This window comes from Alosa alosa, chromosome 19 (assembly GCF_017589495.1).
Source record: "Alosa alosa isolate M-15738 ecotype Scorff River chromosome 19, AALO_Geno_1.1, whole genome shotgun sequence".
Lineage (NCBI taxonomy): Eukaryota > Metazoa > Chordata > Actinopteri > Clupeiformes > Clupeidae > Alosa > Alosa alosa.
Window position 1 is genome coordinate 30,086,986 of NC_063207.1, and position 24,565 is coordinate 30,111,550.

The 24,565-nt window shown below is 42.2% G+C and overlaps 1 long non-coding RNA gene across 1 annotated transcript; it reads left to right on the top strand.

Moving 5' to 3' along the window:
- Window positions 1-10,957: 10,957 nt before the first annotated feature.
- LOC125283933 lies at window positions 10,958-12,692 on the top strand. Its single transcript, XR_007191820.1, has 4 exons — window positions 10,958-10,994; window positions 11,702-11,762; window positions 12,075-12,270; window positions 12,613-12,692. It is a non-coding gene; the product is annotated as an uncharacterized LOC125283933 (long non-coding RNA).
- The last annotated feature ends 11,873 nt before the right edge of the window (window positions 12,693-24,565 follow it).

Below are 24,565 nucleotides of genomic sequence, written 5' to 3' on the forward strand. Positions count from 1 at the left end.
TATCTGACTCCATGTGAATCCCTGCCTTAATGAACCCATTGATCAGCATCCAGGAAAGAAAAAAGTCTGCGGGACAGAATAACATGTCACCCGGGATCACGTGTCAGTTGTCTGAAATGGGATCCTATTATGACTGTTGTCACAGCGGGAGCGTAGGCAGCTTTGGCAAAGGACTGGCGGCAGAAAGGGAAGCCGTCTTGCAGAGTGAAGTGATTACTGTTGAGTCCCTCTGTGCCCCTGTTGAAACTGATCTAGATAGAAATCAATTCCAGTCATTTGAGGATGTCGTTCAGTCTTTTGGCACAGTCCTCTCAGGAAGCACTGAGCTATGCTGTGCTTTGAGCATATGAGTGTAGATGTGGTGTGTCCTTTCATCTCCAGCATTAAGGCCTGCCCACACTGCAGACTATAACTCTAGCAATAACTATAACACCTATAGTTTTAACAAACTAGTTGTTCATCCATAAGAACTATGACATCCGGAACTCACATTATAATGATAACAAAGAATGAAGACTTTGTGCAACACTTTGTATGAACAATAGAAATATTGATAGCCAGAAACCATTGATTTTTAAAGGCATCACATTAATATAGCCTTTTTGTTGGTCAGTCTGGACACTCATAGCGTTATAATAGTTACAGTTGCCGTTTTTGTTGGCAGAGTGGACAGGCCTTTAATTTCTCTATCCACAGGAGTTCAGAGAAACTTGAGCTTGAAATTAGACATCAGTACTTCCTGTTAGCATTACGAAATGAAGAGCCTTTCTCATAGAGAAATGTAGGTGACTTGTTTGCTCCATTGTGCAGATGCTGGATTTTATTTCTCTCTCTCTCTCTCTCTCTCTCACTCTCAAATTAATTTTATTAGCATGACCATAACGTTGTACAGTATTGCCAATGCATTTGGGTCAAATGCATCAATTGGGGAGGAGAGGAGGGGCTAACACACAAATAAAACAGAATAATGATAATTGTACAATTATGAACTATGAACTACGGCAATGGAGAGTGTGTGTGTGTCTGCATGTTTGTGTGGGTATGTGTTCATGCGGCTGTGTTTGTGTGTGAATGTGTGTGTGTGTGTGTGTCTGTGTATGTATGAGTGTATGTTCATATTTAGGTAAATAAGTTTCACATCAGCAGGTCCTTTCATTATGGCAGGAATATCCATATTGAGCGGCAAGGAGGAGGCATTTCTCTTTCTCTCTAGTGAGGTATGAAAGCCTGTCCTCGTCGCTCGCTTGCAGGAATTCAGGGAGAACATTTGCCATGTTTTCAAAACAGGTTCTCCTAATGTTTGCATATTTTGTGCACTGTGTCAGGAAGTTTATCTCTGTCTCTACTGTGTTTAGGTCACAGTGGTGGCACAATCTAGTGTCTTTTGGCAGCCATGTTTGTCTGTGCCTTCCCACCTCTATGGCCAAACTGTGTTCACTGGGTCTGTACTTTGTCAGTGTAGTTCTCAGGTTTTTGTCTTGAATGTGTGTCAGGTAGGGTGCTAGTTTATATTCTCTGTTTAAGGTCAAACAGAATTGCATTTTACTTTGATTTTTGTTTAATAGTTTTTGTAATTTGGTTTATCCTAATTTCAGTTGCTTTGAGATTCAGATGCTGTGGTGTCAGTGGGGTGTGTGTGGAGTGGTCTGACGACATCAAACTTTGTCTTTGTCCATCTCCTGGTACTGAAGGGCTTTATGATGGAATGAGCAGGGGTCACTACTTTTCAGGTGTTTCCAGAATTTGATCGCTCTTTTCTGTATTTCTAGAATTAAAGGATATTGGAAAAAGGAAAAGTTTATTTTTGTTTTGGTTTACTTGTTTTTCAATTAGCGTGTGTAATATATAAATGTGATCAGAAGTGCGATAATGGATAATTTGGTAGGAATCCAATTTGATGTTTAGGAAGAAAGTTTAGGACTCTTGAATTTATGATACTACAGCATAGCTTCCCCAGATTGCTGTTTACACAAATGCTTCTGTAGCTGTGAGGGTCGAATTTGTCACCGGATTGGAAAATTGGGGTAATGAGTGCTTGTGTCCAGATCTCAGGGTAGTAGCCTACACTCAGAACCATGTTGAATAGCTTTATGATGGCAGTTTGAAATGTTGTGCTATTGCTTTTCAACATTTCATTCAGTATATCATCTAATCCTGGATTTTTCTTATGTTTCTTTTCAGATCCATTTCAATAATAGGGAAGTCCACAGGGTTTTGATCATGTTTAATAGTGGATTCTAATTTTTCAAGTGATTGGTGTATGTGGTGTTGCTTGCTCCACATTTGTATCTGAATCTATATTTTGACATAACGTTTGGAAATAGTTTGTCCATATTTCCCCATTTTGAATGGCTAATTCTTCCTTTCTGGTTTGTTTCAAGGTGTTCCAATTTGTCCAGATAGTATTTGAATCTATTGACTTTTCTATTACTTCCAGGTGCTTTCTGGTATACTGTGCTTTTTTGATTTTGAGTGTACGTTTGTATTTTCTAAGCGTCTCATAAAGGCTGCGGAATGTGCGGATATTTATATTATTTGGGTCTCTATGTTTTTGGTTAGATATATTTCTTAGTTCTTTTCTTATGATTTGACATTCTAGATCAAAACAGTTGTCCTCCTTTTTCCTAACGAGTCCCCTCGTCATTGGCAATGTACAGACCCAGGCTTCGACATAGTTGTAAGAGATCCTTCCCATTCCGATTTACTAATGGATCAAAGTTCTTCCTGTGAGTAGATATAATATTAGTAGGGACATTTTTTGTAAGAAAATGGTCTCCTTGGGTGCTCAAAATATCAGGCTGTGAACCTGTTCGGGCATTTAGATCACCACATATCAGTACATTCCCCTGGGCCTGGAAATGAAGCACCACATATCAGTACATTCCCCTGGGCCTGGAAATGGCACATATCCTGTAGTATGGGGAATCTGATGGAGGGATGTATATTGCACACAGCTATATCTGTCTCTGTTGATGTTAATGTTTTTCTAACTTTTAACCATATATGATATTTTCTCTTTTTTATGATGTCTATGTGGTTGTGCAATTTTGATTTATACCAGATGATTGATTGATCTCTCTCTCTCTGTCTCTGTGAGTTTGTGTCTGTTTACTGAGCCTTCTTGGCTTCTGGAGGTCAAGGGATAGTGCCGGCTTGTTTAGCATGTTAACGTGGGCAGACGGGTGCCCCTCTCTCTGCCCAGGAAGTGAGAAGAGGTCATCTGGCTGTTTGACTTGTCTCATATGCACAGACAGGAATGCAGGTTGCACATTCCCCAAGCACAAAGCACAGATCTGGAAGCCATTACCAGTCTTTTTCTGGAGGATATGATAAACGTGGCATTGGGAGACCAGCCCACTCAGCTGCCAACCGAGCTTACCAGCTCAGATGCCTGCCAGACCTAGGTTCACATCTATGTAGAGGCTACCGTTTGCGGATGTGAATATCCTCTTTAACCAACAAGAACTCATCTGGATTCTTCTTCCATTCTTGGGTTGACCTAGCCTGGCGAGCCAGACCCACATTAAAATGTAGGGTCTGGGCACTCACCGTTCGCAGTGTTCAGTCCGGAATAGAGAAATGTAGGTGACTTGTTTGCTCCATTGTGCAGATGCTGGATTTTATTTCTCTCTCTCTCTCTCTCTCTCTCACTCTCAAATTCATTTTATTAGCATGACCATAACGTTGTACAGTATTGCCAATGCATTTGGGAATTGGGAATTCAAGCCAAACCGTTGCAACTCTGCCATCAATCATTATGTTAAGCCCACCAAACGACTCTATACACGATTTCAATGCCCTGATTAAGTTTCGATTTCTGGAGCTCACAAGCCAACGGAGAGTTGCTAGACTAGGGGCGCGTCTAGATTTCTAGGCTAGGGTTGACCCTTGTAGTCTGTTAAAGTTACACTAAAGTTACACTTACACTAAGATTTTCACCTTAATATAACCTTTACAAAGCCAATTTGATGGTAAACGAACTTGTAATAGGGGAATCGTTTACCTATCCATACAGCATAGCCGTGGCGAGTTATTAAGGGCTCACATTTTAAACTTGCCTAGACATCCAGACAGCTGTATGAATTTGTCCAAGCTGTTTTGAGTGGCATTGAACAAAAAGTCTGATCACAACCACCTGCCTGTCACCATATTGGACATCCTGAACCTCATCAACTAAATTCATTTTACTTTCAAATAGAGAATTAAGGAGTGAAAGGATGTATACCTCCCCAAGAGAGAAATACAGTTCTGATGATTTAGGATATTTCACATAACACAAGCCGAACAAAAGGAAAAGTAGAAATAAAAAGCCAAAGCCAACACAAATCAACCACTCTCAACACAGACACACAGGATCAACACTATCAACCACTCTCAACACAGACACGCAGGATCAACACTAAAGATGCCTATCTGCATGCTCCTCATGACAGCTCTGTCTGGGCTTATTCCTGTGATATAAATACCAGAAGGAGGATATATACTTGATACGTCCATTATACGGGCAGCTGATGCTGGCAGTTCAAAACAAGAGTGCCGTCCAGAAGGCTGCTGAGAGGCTCTGCGGTGGATCCACACGTGGTTTGTTTATGTTTCAGAGAAGGCTGGGGCCTTCCTCCCCCACTTCCAAAACATTCTCTCCTGAGAGGGAAAATATTGGGTGGTATTACCACCCTCCTCCCCAAAACACACACATCGTGAGGGAGAGAATGTGTGTGTGATGTGGTGACAGTCAATCTTTCTAGGATGTTATAAAGGTTTTTTTAAAGACATTCTCTGGCTGGACCCTGAGGTGCACAAGCGATTTCACCCCTCCCCAAGCAAGTTTGCTTTCTTGACCACAATGCCACCGTTCTGGAGAATGAGAGGGAGAGAGTGAGAGTCGTCCTCCTCAGCCCACTACAAACAGTGCCCCCGCACCCTTGCTCCCTCCACGTCTTGGGCCGTTGTTTCTGCAGCAGAGCTTCCCTTAATCACTGTGCGTCTGCCTTGGCAGGCTCAGGAATGCGGCAGCCACAGAGCGCCGCAGCACGAAGGCTTTGAACCCCCTAACCACTGTGGTCAATCTGAAGCAAACACACACAGTGGCACACACAGTGCTGGCGGCAGAAGAGGCACCACCGCCACTGCCACTACCACCAAAGCAGCAGCGCAGTGCACGGTAGCCCCGGGTCCGCAGATGTTTTTCAGGGGGACATGTGCCGGCACGGGTGGTGTGGGGGTGGAAATAGGGAACACATTTTCATGCTCCACTACTGAGAGATGTAAAGGAAAGTGGATTAGGGGACTTTAATGAAAAGCAGTATATTATTCCAGGGAGCTTGTTGGTGCTGGGGGCCTGAGGTCAAAATAACAGAGAGTAAAATGTGTAAAATTTGCCTCCAGTGCCTCATCAGGACACAGCCTAGAGAAGTGGATGGACCTTCAGAAGAGCCATCTCCATCCACATTTGCTTTTCAAAAAGTATCCACTCAAAACCTCAGTCGAATTCCCTTCATTAGGTAGGAAATGGTAGGAAATACCTCTGTTGTATATTTGTAATTACAGTTAACTACAGACAAACTTTGTTTTATTTGTGTGTCGATCCATCCATCTAGGTAAATGAAGACATAGTGTGTAAAATGTTTGTGAATTGTCTCTTCATGTTATTATTTGTTCTTTCCTCTCGCCAGATATTTCTTGACATGCGACTTGGGAGTTTTGGAAACCTGTGCGGACCTGCAAATGATCAACTCAGACAAAAGGTCTTTGTTATATCATAGCTAGAGCCCCATCTGAAGATGTTGGGCTGTGATCATTTAGCACTACGAACAGTGCCATCATGGATCACTGGGATGCTAATTGTAATCAGATGACAATAAGGTTTAACGCAACAAACAAACAAAAAACATCCATCATTTGTGCCATGTCACTGAGCAAACTCAAGTGCAATCCTCCTTCCTTGTTTCTCTCTCTCTCTCTCTCTCTCTCTTTTTCTTTCCAGCCTGTTTCTGCATTTCCAGGGTGAAGCCAGCATAGTTTCAGTTGACTGGCAGTACACCCAAGGTGCAAGAGGGTGATCATTGTGACGTCCACAGACTGTACAAATGGTCTCCCTTTTCGTTTGGCAAGCCAGGCGGGGGAGGAGACATTCACATGGCACAAGTCACCCTTGTTTGGTAGCGCATCATGCATAAAACTCTGGTGTTTTATTTCCCCATATTGCCTGTGTTGTTCTGTGGGAAAGACAGTCAAGACTCAGGAGGGAAAGAATTTCCAATGTGAAATCATCTGAGGTCTGAAGTAAGGAACACCACAACTCAAAGACGTTCACATGCCTGGCTGGAACAACAGGGCTCGTATGCAGTCCTGTGTAGACTCGTCTGAAGCGCAAACAAATACTGAGTTGATTAGGTTCCTCTTTTTTGATGTGGTTTAACATTTGATCTGGTTTTAAATGCTGCCACTGATTCTGAGCCCTGTGGCTTTGGCCGTTGTGCTGACCATTACCAGGTTTTCCTCTTTCTAAATGTGTCTCGGCTTATTTGTAAAACACACCTCGGGCTCCTTGGCACCCGACTTAGCCAGACACGCAGACTTCAGACTGACTACCCAACACAACCCCCCACTCCCCCCTTCACTCTGTGGCACTGGTGCTTGGCACAAAGCACATAGGGAGTGCGCCCTGCTTTGCACAATACCTACCCTGTTTGCCATGCCCTCTCTTCAACCCACAAGGTCAACTGGGACCAGCCTGCCAGGCAGACAGAGAGGCCTTACCCCTGACTGCCATACGGTCCTCTCCTGTGTCCAGCATGCCTGTACACTGAAGACGCCATTAATTAAATACCAGAGAGTGTCCACCCCATCCCACAGCACAAAGAAGCCACTAATATCCCGGATCACCTAGAGCCAAATGTGCCAGTGAGCGCTGCCGTACCCAAAGAAAGTGCTAGTGGGGTCAGGGATATTGCTGGTGGTCCCCTGGACTCTCTTGAGTCTGGGGCCCAGAAGTTGTGGGTAAAATACAGGGCAGTGCAGCGGTCGGCTCTTGAAGGGAAGCCACCGGCTGCATTCTTGCCTGCCTGCCTTGTAGGTTGCCTGGCTCTGGCAGTTCGTGAGTCCGAGTGAAGGCACCACGGGCGAACAAGCTAGGTATTGTTCGGCGCACAGGGTGCTCCGTTTGTACATTGAAAGCCCCCACCACTGTGCCAACTTCCAGTGCTACCTCAGAAACAGAGAGAGAGGGCCGGGCATTGCAGAGGACATCGCAGCTGCCTTCCTTTCTGCCTGCCTGGCTGCCCGGTTGTCGTGGCTGGCCAGGCTGACTCTGGGGAGATTTCAGGCCCAGTAGAGGGCCTTCTGTTTGGGCTCAGAGGAGAGGAGGTTCCCCGTGAGGAAAGAGTGGAAAAACAAACACTCTCTGGCTCAGTCACGCAGAATGTGCTAGATGAGGTCTGAGGTGTGTGTGTGTGTGTGTGTGTGAGTGTGTGGTGTGTGTGTATATGTGTGTGTCTATGTGTGTGTGTGGTGTTAATATGTGAGTGGGGTATTACATAAAAGAATGATACGTGAGAATCGTGAAGAGAACTTGAGAAATGCATTGGCTTTGTGCATCTAAATGTGTGTGCCTTGGTGTGAGTGTGTGCAAGTGCATGTGTGTGTGCATGCTGGGGATGTTAAAAAGGAAGAAATGTGCTTGCCATGCGCCGGCACGTGCAGAACACAACTACTGGGTGAAACCACATACCCTGTGAAGCCCACCGTAGGAATCCACACCCCCATGCCTCCCCCACACACACCCCTCCAGGGGTTTTGGCCCAAATACAAATGGACTCCAGGGGGATTAGTGCTTTAAAGGCGACAGATTTATAATGATGGGATGCTTCCCTGCAAAACTTTGTGTAAGGCTACCACAAAAACCACAAAACCAAATTCAGTATGCCGGCCACTGAAAGATTTCCTCTGCGTCGCCATGGGACAACAGGGGCAACTTCATCAGAAACTAATGCCTTCATACTCATCATCATCATCATCATTATTTGAGCTGAAGCTGACTGCTTAGGGGCCCGCTATATCCTGTGTGTCAGCCCACCCCTGTAAAGCTCATCAGTCTAGTGCATTAAGAGTATAGTAAGACATGGCATATTTAGCTATGCACTGTATTCTGGGGTTGAATTTCGAGGAATGAAAACATTCTACTCATTAAATATTCCACTCATTGCTGCAACTTGCACTTATGGGTAAATTGATCATAACTTCTGAACCAAAGGTGATAAATTGATTCTGTTTTTTTTTTTTCACTGAGGAGAACACACATTGTCCATACACTAGATCTACAATAGAAATTAGGTAAAAATTGATAAATCGATATTTTTGTGTTTTTTTTAGGTTGAATTTTGAAGGTATTGTTTAAAAAACAATGTGTGTTGCCCTCAAACATATTAACTATGATGTATACTATTTTAAAGGGCTAGTTCTCCTAATTACAGTGGTGGGTATATTTGATCTCTGCCATGTAGCATATGGCCACACAATAAGCCTTTTTGTGTCACAAGGGCATCAAGTATGAAAAAACAGAATGTTTTGTGTAGTCTGCACGAAACATTTATCATAACTTTTGAACAAAACATGACAAATTGATTGTTTTTTTCACTGAGTAGAGGACAAAATTGTGAATCTCTCATACACTCTAACAGAAATTGGGGGGAGGGGGGGGGATTAGATCAATCTTGACAAACTGATATTTCCATGTTTCTTAGGGTTGAATTTTGAAGATTTTTTAAAAAGGATGTGTGTTCTCATATTTATTAATTATATTTTATACCATGTTAAAAAGGGCTGATTACAATGGTGGGTATACTGTATCTCTGTCATGTAGCATAACCACACAATAAGCCTATTTGTGCCACAAGGGCATAGAGTATGAAAAAATTAATGTTCTGCACAGTCTGCAAAGGGTTAAACTGCCCTTCCAGAGGGGCTGTCTGGGGGTTGTAACATTGGAGATGCTCTCTAGCGGTATGGGGGGAACACACATGTACACTGTCACTCAAATCAATACTCACTATACACAAACTAGCTTCATGTATTAACTTACTTCAGTATTGAGACTTCTTTAAACAAATCATAGTGAATACACAAGATGGAAGGAATTGGATGTGCTAACATTCACACACATTTCTTCTCAAAGTAGTTCTAAATGTTTTGTTCTTCAAAGACTCCAGGGAACAGGGTGGCCTTTTGCAGTGAGCACAAAGAAGTGCATATGCTGATTTGTGTCTGTTATTGGAGCACAGGCTCCAAGGATGCCTATTGCCCACAAATTTGGGGGAAATTAGAAACTCATGTTACATTCAGCGTACTGTTGTTACATAATTCACTGCAGAACAAAACCAATGAATAACCACAGAACAATGGCAGTCTAGTAGCATAATATAAATAACATAAAAGTTTTTTTCATACAATTTTTAATAAAACAGGAGTGTAATCAGAGAAACAAAGCTTTGGCATAACTGTCTGATGTGTAGCTGGAGACATAGAGCACCCAGTGACAGTTCACTCAATCTCCAAGAAGGCAAACAGTAGTGGCTCTTGTTGGAAATTAAATAATATCATTATATTAAAAGCAGATGCACATTTTTCCTCTCTTCTTTGTTTTTCATCCTTCACCCCCAAAAAAAAGAAAAAAAAGAAAATAAATTTCTGGTTCTTTTGCGGATTGGGCAAGGCGAGCCTCTCGCACACAAAGGCCTCTTTTATGGCTGTAGAATGAGAACCCTTCATTTCATTTTAGATGTACCTGGATCCTCCAGTCTCTCTCCCGCATTCCCCCACCTTCCCAACTGCACCAACCACCTCCACTGCTGCCCCTTCTCTGAATACTCAGATAGCACACAGCCGTCCATCTCATCCAAGATCAAAACACCCCCCTCTTTTCATTAGCTCCTGCTTCTTGACCCTCACACTGTCAGGGAGGCCGATGGAGGGAGAGGAGAGGAGAGGAGAGCGATAAAGGGAGGGACCTCACCAAGCTGCCGTCTGATTCTAAGTCTGAGTTTGAGTCTGTTTGCTGTTGTTGGATTTTGCAGACTTGGGTCATCCCCTCTTTATTTATTATGACCGCCACTAGCGAAGCTAGCGAAGCGGTCATAAAAGGATTGTCAAAGTTTTTTTTTTGTTTATTTTTTCGTCATCTACTTCCTGAATTTTTGGTCAACGATACCCGGGACACCGAACCACCAGGGCACATGAAATTTAGTGGGTATGTAGCCCCACTAGACTTTTACGGAAAAATTTCGTTTGGTCCCCGCAATATCATTCTGCTTTAATCGGCCCTCTCTTCAGTTAAGATGTTCAGAACTGCATCAGTGTGTATGATTGTGTATGATTTTAGTCACGATTGTGTATGAATTTAGTCACGATAAGTCGAGCAACGAGTAAGAATGAACTGGTATGATAAGGGATCAGATTCCAAAAACAATTCAGTGGAAATGCATGGATTCCAGATTCTTCCAGTAGCAGCAACTGGAATCCATGCATTTCCACTGAATTATTTTTTGAATCTGATCCCTATCATAGCTGTTCATTCTTACTGGTTGCTCGAATTTATCGTGACTAAATTAAAGATGGTTGCAAAACGCTAAACTTCGTTAAGATACTGTCTGTATAAATCGTCTTGTAAGTAAACTACCAGTGCTTTTTCAAAGTTCTCAATGTCTCGTTTTAAATGTCAGGGCCCTCGGAAGTCTACCAATGAAGTGTGGAGATACATTGAGCCTCGTAAATGGGTGTAAAACAATTATTTATTTGCATGGCTAGCCCGATGCCGAAGCACCACTATTGAAAAAGCTGTTGGTAGCATCGGCTAACTAGCGCCAGATTTCCCCCAAGTACACCTCGCTGCAGCCTGCGACATCAAGCCCCGCCCACATCCAACTCAGCCATGTTTTCTTTGCCTACGTCACTCCCCATACGCTTTGGCTTTACTACCGACCTATGCTACCGACAGCCAGGTAGCGAATTATATAGTATATTGTTTCATATTAGATGATAGAAACTAATGATGTAGGCTAATCACAAATGACATTTCATGCAACCACAGTGAATTTTTCATTTAGGCCTAGGCTAGTTATTGTAATTGGGTTCGTGTACTTTTTCGTTCATTTGATTTCCGGTTTTGAAACAATAACATGAACATAAAAAAAAATGGTCATTTTAAATATTGATGACAATGTGTTCAAATGGAAAACGAGCCATATTTCATTTAATTTAGCCCTCAAAAGTAGAATGGTGTGTTGTTTCATTATCATGGACTATCGGTTTAACAGCAAGAATTCTCCATTACAACCAAATGTAGCCTACAAAGGGGCGATTTTGCTTTATTAACAACAGGTGAACCATAAGCATGCATTGTGTAACGTTAACCGGTTAGATCAAGCTAGACATATCCTCATCTCAAATATAGGCTACTGCCCAGATAGCAACCCGCGATGGTAACGTTAGGCCACCGGCAGTCTGCCGTATAAATGAATAAAGAAAAGGTGGTCAAAGCTGCGACTCGTTAGCCCAGCGGACCGCGGTAGAACCGATGTGGAAAAACTCAGCGGTCCGCCGGCGCCAGCCACTACCTATGACATGAAATTGTTCTCTGAAATTAATAAACATGAATTAAATTGTTCTCTGAAATTAATAAACATGAATTTCCATTTTTTCTACTTAGAATGAAAACCCCAGACGGAAAAATAACTGTAACAGAACCCCAACAGCATCAGCATACTCAAGTATGTATAAGTGTAAATTTTGCGGCATAGCCTATGCATGTCCAACTTGAAATGCTTCCTTAGCCATGCCAAAAAACACCAACATGCAGCAAATCACCAGTTCATATGTGGAGCTGAAAACTGCCCTATCTCCTTCTCATCTTTTCAATCAATGAAGAGCTTCAATCTTGAATTTCCCCTTATAAATTGATATAAAGCCAAGGAGGAATTGTTCGTTTGGAACTAGATGGAACATATGTCACACATGTCTAGAGTTTTTGTGCTTACAAAAAAATGAATCTTACACATCTCCATCTTAATTTTTTGTTTCAGCTAAAAGTGGATCTACAGAGTGACTACGTGTGTCAACACACACACACGTTAAAATGTTCTGTGTTAAAATGTTAAATAGGCAAATGTATGAAATGGACTTTGTGGACACACATGTGCACGCACGCATGCACGCACACACGCGCACACACACACACACACACTGGTTCACTTGAAATGATAAAATGTTATGGCAAATGTATGAAATGGACTTTGTGGACACACGTCTGCACACACACACACACACACACACTTGTTCACTTTAAATGTTCTGATTCTCTGTGACTTAAAATGTATTCTTTTTTCTTAATTGTTAACCTGTTTTTTTTTTTTTTTTTTAGATAGGGACACTGTTGTACTGCCCCTTCCTGTTTTAAGTAATATAACATTGTTGTATCTGTCATTCAAAATAAAGTTCTTGTACTAAAACAAAGTAGTGGGAAATCCTTGAGGGGGCACCATACTTGTTTATTAGGCAATTGCATAACTGTTTTGTTAAACAGTCTCACCATGTGTTCAATTAATGTTTACATATCTGCAGAAGGACAGCTCTTCTTTGCGGGAACAAGACGAGCTGTCAAAAGTAAAGAAGACACCAGGCGGCTCTTCATAGAGTTTCACGACTCACCGTTGGGTGGCCATGGGGGGGGATCGTGAAGGACATTGAAGGCGATGTGTTCAAGGTTTTACTGGCATGGCATGTCTGTTGACATTGAACAATGGGTATGTGCTTGAGCATTTTTTTGTCTTGAACTATTGTCGAAGCTGTAGCCAATAAACTAATAGTTCGTTTCTCAAAGATACTGGAATGTGACAAATGCCAGAAGGTTGGGAAGCCTCTGACCTCTGTGCAACCCTTACAGTTTATAAAGGTACATTTATTTGTTCTTCAGATTATACAACAACACAACCAATTAAATAATGTTTAACGAGTAAATAGATTTAATTTACGTCAATTCACAGGTGTCTGCTGTCTGGGAGTTGGTAGGCATTGATTTAACGGGCCAACTACCAAAAACCAAGGGTGGCCATGAATACATCATGACAGTCACTGACTATTTCTCTAAATGGGTAGAGGCTTACCCCTTAAGGAATAAGTCAGCAGCTGAAGTTGGAAAGCATCTTTGCAGCATGATATACCGCCATGGCTGCCCCAAAAGAATTCTTTCGGACAGAGGAAGGGAATTCGTAAATGATGTATGTGTATGTTCACATGTAAAATACCAATTTCTGCTTGGTTCTGTCTTTTTTTTTAAAATGTGTTTTCTTTTTCCAGCTCAACACAACCCTTTGCAATTTGTTGGGGATCGAGAGGAGTGTCACGGCTGCATATCATCCCCAAACTAATGGCCTCGATGAGAAGACCAACGATAACATCAAGCGGCAAGTTTCGATAGGCTTGTCACATTAAATTACGTTTCACTTTCCACTTTTGATGTCAGAGTAGTCATGACAGAGTCTATCACAGTAAACATTGCATCACAATATAATCATAGATTCACAATCATAGATTGTTAAGCATTTCAGTAGTTATTCACTAACAAAATAAAGAATTCAGTACATCAGTATTTTTCAAGAACAAAACTCCTTGTGGTGGGTGGAGCATGAAATTAAAACGACACATGCTTAAGAAAGCATTTGTGTTTGTATATTTTGTGTTCCTTGTTGTATGTCTAGAGCTCTGAAGAAATTGGTCAATGACAAACAAGACAATTGGGATGTGTTTTTGGAAGCAACATTGTTTTCACTTAGATCAAAAGTACAAACCACAACAAAATACTCTCCCTTTCAACTGATGTATGGGAGGGAGGCAGTATTCCCCTCAGAAGTGCCTGTAGACATGCCGGTCAGTGCTTTTCTAGAGCATATATAAGTACCTTCACAACTGAAAATTATCCTCGTCTTTTGTATTTCAATGTGCACGCTAACATTCAATTAGTTATACTTTTGACTTGCTATGTATTTTGCTATTTTTTCAGCTTTCCAACATTATTCTTCCTGGGGAAGCAAGTTATGGGGCATATGTCACCAAAAAGAAGGGGTCAAAGGAGGCAACAGAAGCAAAGGCCGCAGAAAACATTGCCAAGGCACAAGAAAAGCAACAAGAGGCATCTGCTAAAAAGGTACACAAAAAGCACCAACGAATTGTGTACCGTGTTGGTGATGAGGTGCTGCTATACAACATGAGGAAGCAGGGAAGGAAGGGAGGGAGGATTGAGCCGGATTTTCTCCGGACCTTATGTAATTGCAACACTGCGTGGCAAACTTGTCACATTGACAAATTCTGTAGGAAATACTTTAAAAAACAAATATAATGTGGACCACATAAAGCCCTACATGAGGACCCAAAATGATGACAACTCCACACCAATGAGACCATCAGTCATTAAGTTAACATCTGTTATTCAAGACCACGATGTCAGAGAGGTAACAGCACTACCCGCAAGATGTGCAGCTTAACATGTATAATTTCTTCTTCCTTCATACAATGTATTACCTTTTGTTGTAGTTCAACATGATGTTTAATAACAGACATAGTTTAATTTATAAAAACAAACATGAAACGTAGGTGTCTGTGCTGCCTTTGTAAGACAACTTAAATTAGAAAAGCCCGAATAATTCCAAACACAACGGTCATTGGAGAAAGGCAGGAAGGCAAAGCAAAGCAAAGGCAAAGTTACATACTAGCGTATGTAACTTCGTACAGTAGCGCAGCTCGATAGGCAGCGCAACTCGATATGTCCGTGCTATCGATTTACGCTACGGTAGCTCATCTCGACAAAGGAGCCTAACTCGACACGACACCGGCGATTCCTTTTTGATTTCTTAAAAGATTGAGCTTGGTCTGGCGAAAGCCAGACTAACTATGGACCTCATAGTTGCAAAATGCAAGGTAACATGAATCGGCATATTATTTGCACAAACAATAACGGACAGTAGCTCTTCAACTTGGCCTGTTAAAATGTGTATGAACAGTCTAGCAACGCATTTTATGAAGGCCCTTTTGGACATGTCAGTTATTTGCACCACTGGGTGCATGCAAACTAAACTAAATTTAATTCGCAATAATGTCACGTTTTTACATGGCATAGGCCTATATGCAGTTGTTTGATTGCACGCATGTTTGCATTTTGCAAGGTCTATTTTCTTCGCCTGTCTGTCCCGCCTTCAACACTTTTACATATTGCCTTCAGCGCTGCGCAGCCTCAGGTCAGCTCACTTCACTTGATCAGTTCTTGGCGAACGGTAGTGTCACACGAAGTTAGCTAAACTGCTAGAATGAGCAACAAAAACAAGCATCTTTAGCAGGTCACTGGCCAGAGTGTTTGAGTTGAGAGAGCCGCTGCAGAGATTTCTTACAGAAAAAAAGTCACCGTTAGCTGCACATTTTAGTGATGAGGACTGGGTGTCAAAACTCGATTACCTGTGTGACATATTCGGGTTGCTTAATGATCTCAACCTGTCCCTCCAGGGGAGAATGACGACTGTCTTTAAACTGGCAGATAAAGTCGCTGCATTTAAAGCCAAGCTTGATTTGTGGGGACGACGAGTGGACCGGGATATGTATTTGATATGTTCCAAACAGTAGTTGGGGTTTTGGGAGAGACTGCAGGGCCCTTTCTCTCGCAGCTGGTGCGTGATCACCTTGTTGCGCTTTCAAATGAGTTTGAGCGTTACTTCCCATCCTCCAAAGATCCACGGCAAACCAATGAGTGGGTCCGCAACCCATTTGTCAATATCCCGAATAGTCCTAACTTGTCAGCGCAGGAGGAAGAGCAGTTGATCGAAATTGCAAATGACGGTGGTTTTAAGAGTGTGTATAAGGAAACTGGCGGGTTTTTGGATCAAAACCAAAGCAGAATATCCCGAGATAGCCGTAAAAGCGCTGAAAACGTTTCCCACCACGTATCTATGCGAGGCCGGGTTTTCGGCAATGACTGCAACTAAGACCAAATTGCGCAATCGACTGGACATTTCAAACACACTGAGGGTTTCACTGTCTTCCATCACCCCCATATGGAAGCTTCTTGTTGCAGGGAAACAAGCAGGGCTCCCACTGATTATATTTGTAATGCACGTTTAGTTCCCATGTTTTGTTCCCATATTTTGTTAAGCATGTTCACACTTATAGATGTAGCTTCAAGTTGTTCAATATTCATAGTTCATATTGTTACATTTTCACTTCTTCAAGTTCACGTTTTTCACAAGAGATCGTTACCTTCACTGTTCATACATAACTGGAGCTAGTTCTTTTCAAGTAATGCATGCACAACACATATGGAACATGGAACCCCCGAACCCCCCAACCCCCAACCTCTCTTCTTGATAGCTGTTGAAAACTGCATGGAACTGACAGGGATTGTTTTTTTAATAATAAATAAATAAATACATTATGCTGCTACCTTCTGCTATTCCCAATTACAATGTAGCCTACAGGTGTACCTTTCATCAGTCCAGTTGCAATGGATGGACTGTGATGAACTGCCCTACTTGTGATTGTTTAGATATTTTAAAGATTTTATAACAATGCTACAAATTTTTTGGCAAGTGCTACAAATCTATTCACCTTTGCAGCGCCAGTAGGCTACTTTGTGTGCAGCCCACAAACACACATTCCAAACAAGCATACACAAAAGTTTCAAGTGTGGGGGATGGAGTAGAAGATGGAGACAAATTCATTTAAATGATTTATTTTCGCGGAATGGATGTACAGTACAGGACTGAGTGGCGGTCATATTTTGTACCGCTATGCGGTACATCTAGTTTGAATTAGTGAGTGGTTTTGGATCTTTCTGGATTATTTATTTATTTTCCTCCCATGTTATGTTATTATTGTTGTTGTACCATTGTCATAGTTTTATGTTTGTTTGTAAGCACTTTGGTTCAACTCAGTTGTTTTTAAATGTGCTATAGAAATAAAGTTGACTTGACTTCTTGCCTTGCACTTCAAGTCCATATTGACAAGTAGCTGTAATATTATAGTGTGCTAACCTCCACAACCCAACAGCATTCTATTCTAGTATGCTAACCTCCACAACCCAACAGCATATGAACACTAATGCTTCAAGTGGGATTTGAACTCTCAACCTAAGGATCACCCGTACAAGGCATTATTCCCACTGAGCCACTGTCAATCCTACAGTACATGTTGGCCAGTCACATTCACATAGTGAAAATGTGTATTGGTAAACACACAACAAGAAAAACTCCAAGCATAAAATGAAGGGCTTCACCGGAGTACACCTGAAAACTTTTTGAAATTCTGGGGCAATTACACATTTGTAGAGATGAACACTAATGGATGAAATATAAATATGATAGACGTAATGATGAAGGAAAAATAGTAAACAAAGAAGTTCCACTAAATGTAATAGAGAGTCCCAGCATTCTGATTCTTGGTAACTGATGAGTGTGAATGTTGATTGGCTGATGTCATTCAGGTGCTGTTCAATGGTGTGAATCTTAAATGACCAATAGCATGTGCAGCTTGATCCTAAAGTTTTAACGGGGATTCAAACACTCAACCTAACAAACACCAGCACTAGGCATTATCCCACTGAGCCACTGACAATCCTACATATAGGGTAGTCACATTCACATGGTGAAAATGTGTGTTGGCAAACACACAACATCAAGAAAATTCCTAGCATACATTTGACAATAGAATTAAGGGCTTTATAAAAAAGAGTACAGATCTGAAAATGTGCACTGTTAATGGTATCCACCTAATGATGGTTGTATGGTTGTTATCCAAGAAAAAAAATTACTCATATAGGAATATAGGTGATATAGGATAAATGGGCTGAGTGGTCGAACTTTATTGGCCTATATCTCTGAAATGGAACAACATATCCAAATTATTTTGATAACTTTTGTGAGGCTTTGTCTAAACATTGTCTGAGAGAATTTTGGTAAAGATTTGATCATTTTTGAAGCCTGTGAAACTTTTTATGATGTTTGGCTTTTCTCTAGAGTGCTCAAGGTGCCGGTATGAAACTTGGTGAAATTAATCATGACACTGTCCCCAATCAGTGTGCCAAATTTCACAACTTTTTACCAGACGGTTCTATAGGCTGCCATAGACTTCAATGGCAGAGGATTTATAATAATAATAAGAAAACTAAGAAACACAATGGGTGCCTTCGCAGCTTCGCTGCTTGGCCCCCAATAATTTAGCTGTCTCTCAGAGACTTAAAGATCCAAAAGTCCCAGTGGGCAGCACAGTGCCTTTCCTTCAGAGATGTGACAACTCAGACACAGAGGAGCATAAACAAACCTAAAGCATGATGGCTGCATGCTAGTCACTGTGATTCCTGGCCATGGCTGGCACTCTCTTCCGGACAAAACCCCTCATGAAGGTGGAGGTGGGGATGTATGGGTGTGTGGCGACTGGGAAGCCTCGGGACTTAAGGGGAAGAGATGAGCTCTGTTGTGAGGTTTGGGCTTTGGTCGTGGCCCCACAGTTATGTAAGTCCAGGAGAATCGTTCAAACCCAAAGACAGAGATCAGGAGGCAAATTGGTTCAAATTTCAGCTATCCAAATGTCATGGAGTAGGAGATGGAGACAAATCGACAAGCGTGGTTTATTTTAGCGGAGAGGATGTACAGGACTATGCGGCAGTCATATTTTGTACCGCTGTGCGGTACATCTAGTTTAATTCATTATTTTGCATTAATATACTGTAATCATTTTATAGTAAATACAGGACAATATCAGGACATTTTTCCTAAATGTCAGAGAGTCACTGAGGTCCAGAGACAAATAATAAGTAGCAACCCTGATTCTCAAATAGATCATATGGCAGTATGTTGATAAGTTGGTCACAGTGTGAAAAAATGATAGTTTACCATTTTCATCTACTTATTCACCAGCTACAAGCCAAGGCTTTGTAAGCTAAGGCTTGCCTACATTGGTGTAAAATGCCACTAACTGTATGTCAAATTTTGGGACTGTCAACAACTTCTGATCTAAAGCAGAATCTGATTTTTAAATGTTTATGACCTGAGAATGTTAGTGTGGAGCTCTGCAGCCAAATCTTTCCATCTCTCTAGGATTTTTGAAGAATTCCAGGCACATCACCTTGTGGATGAAGGCTCAGGTGGATCACAGGCAAAGCAAGGCAACACCTCCGGAATGCCAAACAGGCAGCAAGGACTTTCAGCAAGCTTATCTGATGCCGCTCCAGTAAGCTCCAGCAATGCCAGGCTCAAAGGCAGACCACTTGAGGCTCTGGGTGACAAGGAGGCCTGCTGGATTCTTCTAAGAACTCTGTACAGTAGCCTATTCTCTCACGACAGTTTGCAGCTTGCAAACTCCATATCAGTGCTGAGATCATGCCAGTGTTATGTAACTGTTTTGTGTGAGAGGCCATTTTTGTGTGTGTGTTCCTTGTATGGTCATTTTTCAAACCACTCAACCAGACATTTTGGAGTAAAATGAGATGATCCAAATATTACAAGCCCAGTTCAAATATAAAAATTGAATAAAAGAAAATGTCATTATGAATAATGAGACACGTCTACCAAAAATATACGCCTTCATCCCAAATTCCATCATCCAGCAAATTAACTCCACATTACTTTTTCCAGGTTTGATTTTGCTTGGACCCAGAGACTATGGCTTGTATGGTTAGCTGAGCACTTTGGCGACCTAATCCTGTCTGAGTAGGCGTGGTGGCTCCTGCTCGACTCTGCCGTTTGACCTAGGAAGTGATGAACTCCAGCGCTGGGTTTAACACACTGATGGAAAATGGTCTCTCTCTTGACCTCTAACCTTTTGCAGTGACCTCCACCATTGCATGATGGGAAGGGGTGAGGGTGTTTTGGTGACAGAGCAACGCACTGCAAAAAGGTTGCTGCAAAGTCCTTTTTTTGGTGGTCCTCTCATTAACTTATTGTTTTGGTGTACTACAGTAGTACTTCTAGTTGATCTATTTTGTAATCTGTGTCACTGGGTGGGTCCACGGAATATGAAATAATTCCCCTCCATGTCTAACAATAAATGCTGACTTGACTTGTTTGTGTTCTCATGATACCAAAATGATGACTTAGTGCCATGCCTAGGTATCACGATCACAATAATGAAATGATACCATGGCAGAAACCTTAAACATCAAGAAAAGTAATAGAGTAATGACAGAACACCAAACTTCTTTGTTTTTCGGAAATAACAAACATGATTCTTATTAAAAACCTGATTAAAACGCCATTTCTAAAGTACCAATAGAAATAACAGGGGACATGTTATTTATATTTAATTTCAGGGCACTCGCAACACTTCATCATAACACTTTTCTAATATCGCTGCACGGTGCAAACACTACTTGAGTGTCCCATGAAACTGAACTTGAGTGAATGTGTGAGGGAGAGAGTGGATGCCCCATCCAGGCCCTGAAACCTGGAAACTCAGCATACACACGCACGTCCAACTGAGAACAAATAAGACACAGAGGGCCAAGGACAACACTGCCTGTCTCGACTGCCACTTATTTATTCTGAAGGAAAGGTCAAAAACAAAACAAAATAAATCAAAGATACAAAGAATCAAGATCTATGACTTGGCAGAACTTACATCCCAGCTGCTGAAAGTAATTTAAGACTTCCCTGCCAGTTGAGTTTTGAAAGAGGGAGATATTTGAAGCAGCTCGTGCAATAAGACAGACAGATTAAATGCTTTTGAGCATGCATGCTGGTCTTTCTTCCTGCTGGGTTATGGGGTGCACATGAAAGACAAAGCGGTTGTTTTGAGAGACTACTGATTCTTCATGCACAATATACCCAGAGAGTTTTCTACTCAATGCTTAATGTGCTGTGGTGAAAATATGTTGGCCTTCCTTCTCTGTGTTTTTGCTCAGGAGATAGACCAGATGCTTGAACTGTTGACCACTTTTGATGTCTAATAGGTCAGATTTACTTGCGTAAACAGGCCTCACTACTCAGCATTGGGCCAAACTATTGTGTGTTGCCACAGAGACAAGATCAGCGTGGTCCTGCGTTGTAACACATTTCTGAACAGCTCATACATGAAGTGTCCCATCTCGGTGATGAAAACACACTGCTCTTGTTTTTCTTTTTTCTCTTTTTCCCCTCTCTTTCTCTCTGTTTGAGTCTGGGGCTTATCAGACAGTCCAATTGCATCATGACAGGACTGCTGTGTGCAGAGGAAGCAGAATTAAAACATTGATCAGATCGAGTCCGCCTCACACTATGGCTTTTCACAAAAATAACTGTGGTCCAGTGTTAGAGATATAACCTCTGCTAATAACCTCTGCAGTTTTCTGCAAAAACTGGCCACAGACATCTTAGTCCAATTCAGACAAAGTGGGTGGACGGGGAGATGCAGTAATTTCAGGATTCAGGCCAGTTATTGAGAAAACGTACACGTCAGCAAGAACCCAAAGGAGATGAGATACTTCAATCAAAGGCCCTTCTCCACCCATCCATCCCTCCTTCTCTCCCTCATTCCCTCCACGGGCTCCAGACAGCCAGCTGACCAGCAGCCAGTTTGGCCTGAGACCCTAGCGGTCAGTATGGGAAATGTCTCTCTCTCTCTCTCTCTCTCTCTTTTTATCATCCTCTGTGTTCTCTCGCTCTCATGCTCAGTCTCTTTTCTCTCTTTTTCTGCATGGATTCAGCCCTGATGGCATTGGGACAATTCTCATTTTCTCACATTTAAATAGCTAACAGACTAATCATGTCCTGTTGCATGGCCTTTTAAAACCACTTTTCATGTCTGCAATGGGCATATAAAAATAATGATTTAAGTACAATGTGTTTTCAGTTCAAGTCTTCTTTTCATGCCCATTTTCATGTTTGGATGTATGTTGATGAAGGGAAAATAATGTATTAATTAAAAGTAATGTGCTATTATCTACTATTACAGTGGTATGTATCTGTAATGACACATCTCTTTAGTCCTTTTCATTAATTGTAGATTGAAATTCAAGGCTGACATATAATTGATATTAGTGGAGTTGGTTGTTTTAATAGTAAGGCTTGTTTGAATCATGTGCCCAGGCTATTAAAGTCCTCTATCTCTCTCAGGAATGTGAGCACCCGGGCCCTCTGTCTCTCTGTGAGAGCCAAACGCCGGGACTTGAACCACCTTCAGAGGAGCTTTTTATCGCTTGAATCGGCTTCTACTTAGGCAAGCATTTCCAAAGGCCTGGGACAGGAGCCCATTCCCTGCTATCGGATGGAGAAGGGTCAGTCAAGGTGCTGTGTCGGAAAGTGTGTAAAAATGTATGAGGCGAGGCAACAAGGGCCAGGGGATGCTTTGGCCAGGGGACTTTGAATTGTAATATTTTCCCAACACAAAGATAAGTGGGGAGCACAGCTAAGATTTGTGTTTGATATCTCTTTTTTACAACAGTCTCTCTCAGACCACAGACCGACCGCATACAGTTCATGACTCGTATACGTCTCATTTAAAAGCCTGGTTGTAGTCTGTCAGAGCTTGTGTCTAAACATAAAGAGTGGCTGTGCGTGTGTTCGCTAGACCCGTGTGAACCTTCGAGTGTGCATGTTTGCGTCATCTCTAAAATAGCTTCTCCTGTCATCCCCTCCCTCCACCCTCAGCCCCCACCCTGCTATAATGAGCAGGGGTGGAGGGGAGGGCAGCTGAGCTGAGAGTGGGACTAGAGTGAGCTCAGCCTCCACCCAGTGACAGTCTCATGTGGCATGTGATGGTGTATGGGAAGATTTTGTGGCCCCAGAGTTTGGCTCACATCTGCCATGAGGTCACGAGATCTGTGCCAATCCAGGGCCAGATATATTTCAGCATCTGGGCAGGAACTCGTGAGGGACGGTGGTGGGAGTGGGGTTTGTCTAGCCTCCCCATCCACCCAACCCCCAACTTCCTTGAGAGGCACTCTGCTCTGCTTTGCGATCTCTCCTGTAAAAATCAGTGATCAGTGCAGGCCCCCCGAGTCATGCGTTGCTGGATTATACTGCATAACACCCTGTGCATTATTTGTAGCAGATGTTGTCAGTAATTCGCCTCCCTCCAGAGAGCCATTATCACAGACAGGCACAGCACAGCTTCCTCTCAAACAGCAGACTGAGTGAGGGGGTGGATCTGCCAATGCAATGATGAGCCATTTTTGCAGGCATCAGGAGATTTGGATGAAGGCAGGCCAGCACTAGTCCATCACGCATGATTCACACAGTCAAGGAGCTCTATTGAGGGAGGCTCAGACTCAGCATGATTAGGCATGCTTGTTTGACCATGGAGAGATCCAAAGTCAATTCCACTGATGTAAATATTGCCAAATAATGGGTAAAATGGAGCTAATGACCAATTGACGTGGTGAAGAAGGTTGAGGTGCCTTAAGGTCATATTATTCTATAGTGTTACACAAATGTGTGCTGTTTGGTAACCATGGCTATGGCAAATTGTTTATTCAGACAAATTGAACTCTGGCTCCAGTAAACCACTGAACATAATAATCAAGGCAAGTGTTGCCTTTTAAGTAAGTAGTTATAATATAGCAATAATTACATAATAAAACATTAGATTGAGTATTAGCTCTAATACTCAATCTAATGTTTTATTATGTAATTACTGCAATATGTGTGCAAATATTGTGGCCAATAATCTGAAAGCAAGGCATAAAATTAAAAGCTGCTGGACCGGATGGAATTTCTAACAGGGTTTTGAAATCCTGCGCTGCTCAGTTAACTCCTGTGTTCACTTATATCTTTAACACATCATTGGCTCAAGAGACAGTTCCTACTTGCCTCAAGCAGTCTGTTATTGTTCCAGTACCGAAAAACAAAAGTCCATCATGTCTGAATGACTACCGCCCAGTAGCCCTGACGTCTACAGTGATAAAGTGTTTTGAGAAGCTTGTGAAAAACATTATCGGCTCATCCCTCCCTGCCTCCTTCGACCCCCTCCAATTTGCTTACAGAGCCAACAGGTCTACAGAGGATGCCATCTCAAACCTCATGCACACCACCTTAACTCACCTGGAGGAGGGGAATGGGAATTATGTGAGGATGCTGTTCATTGACTTTAGTTCAGCATTCAACACGACCATCTCACCTTGGTCACAAAGATGAAGGCCTTAGGACTGAACACCACCCTGTGTCACTGGATATTTGATTTTCTCACTGTTGTAACCATAACAACGATTAAAGCAATGTCCAATCCAAGATGCTTCTCAATACCGGGCACAACTCCGGTGCTTTATTGAACCAGTAACATACAAGAAGTTTATCATCACCTGGCAACTAGCCCCACGACACCCCCCATACGCCATCACTCACTCTTTGCACACACGCACACAAGGCAATACAAAAACAGTATACCTTAAATAAAACCCTCACGCTTATGACATCCCTCCCCATAGTTCAAAAACACTTAATTACACTTAATTTCCCTGGCAACCGAAATAACAACTTCAGTAGGCTCACCAGAATTAACTGAGATTGAGGGGTAGACTGCCCTCACTCCCGTGGACAGGCTAGGGGATTATTTTGCCCCTTTCCAA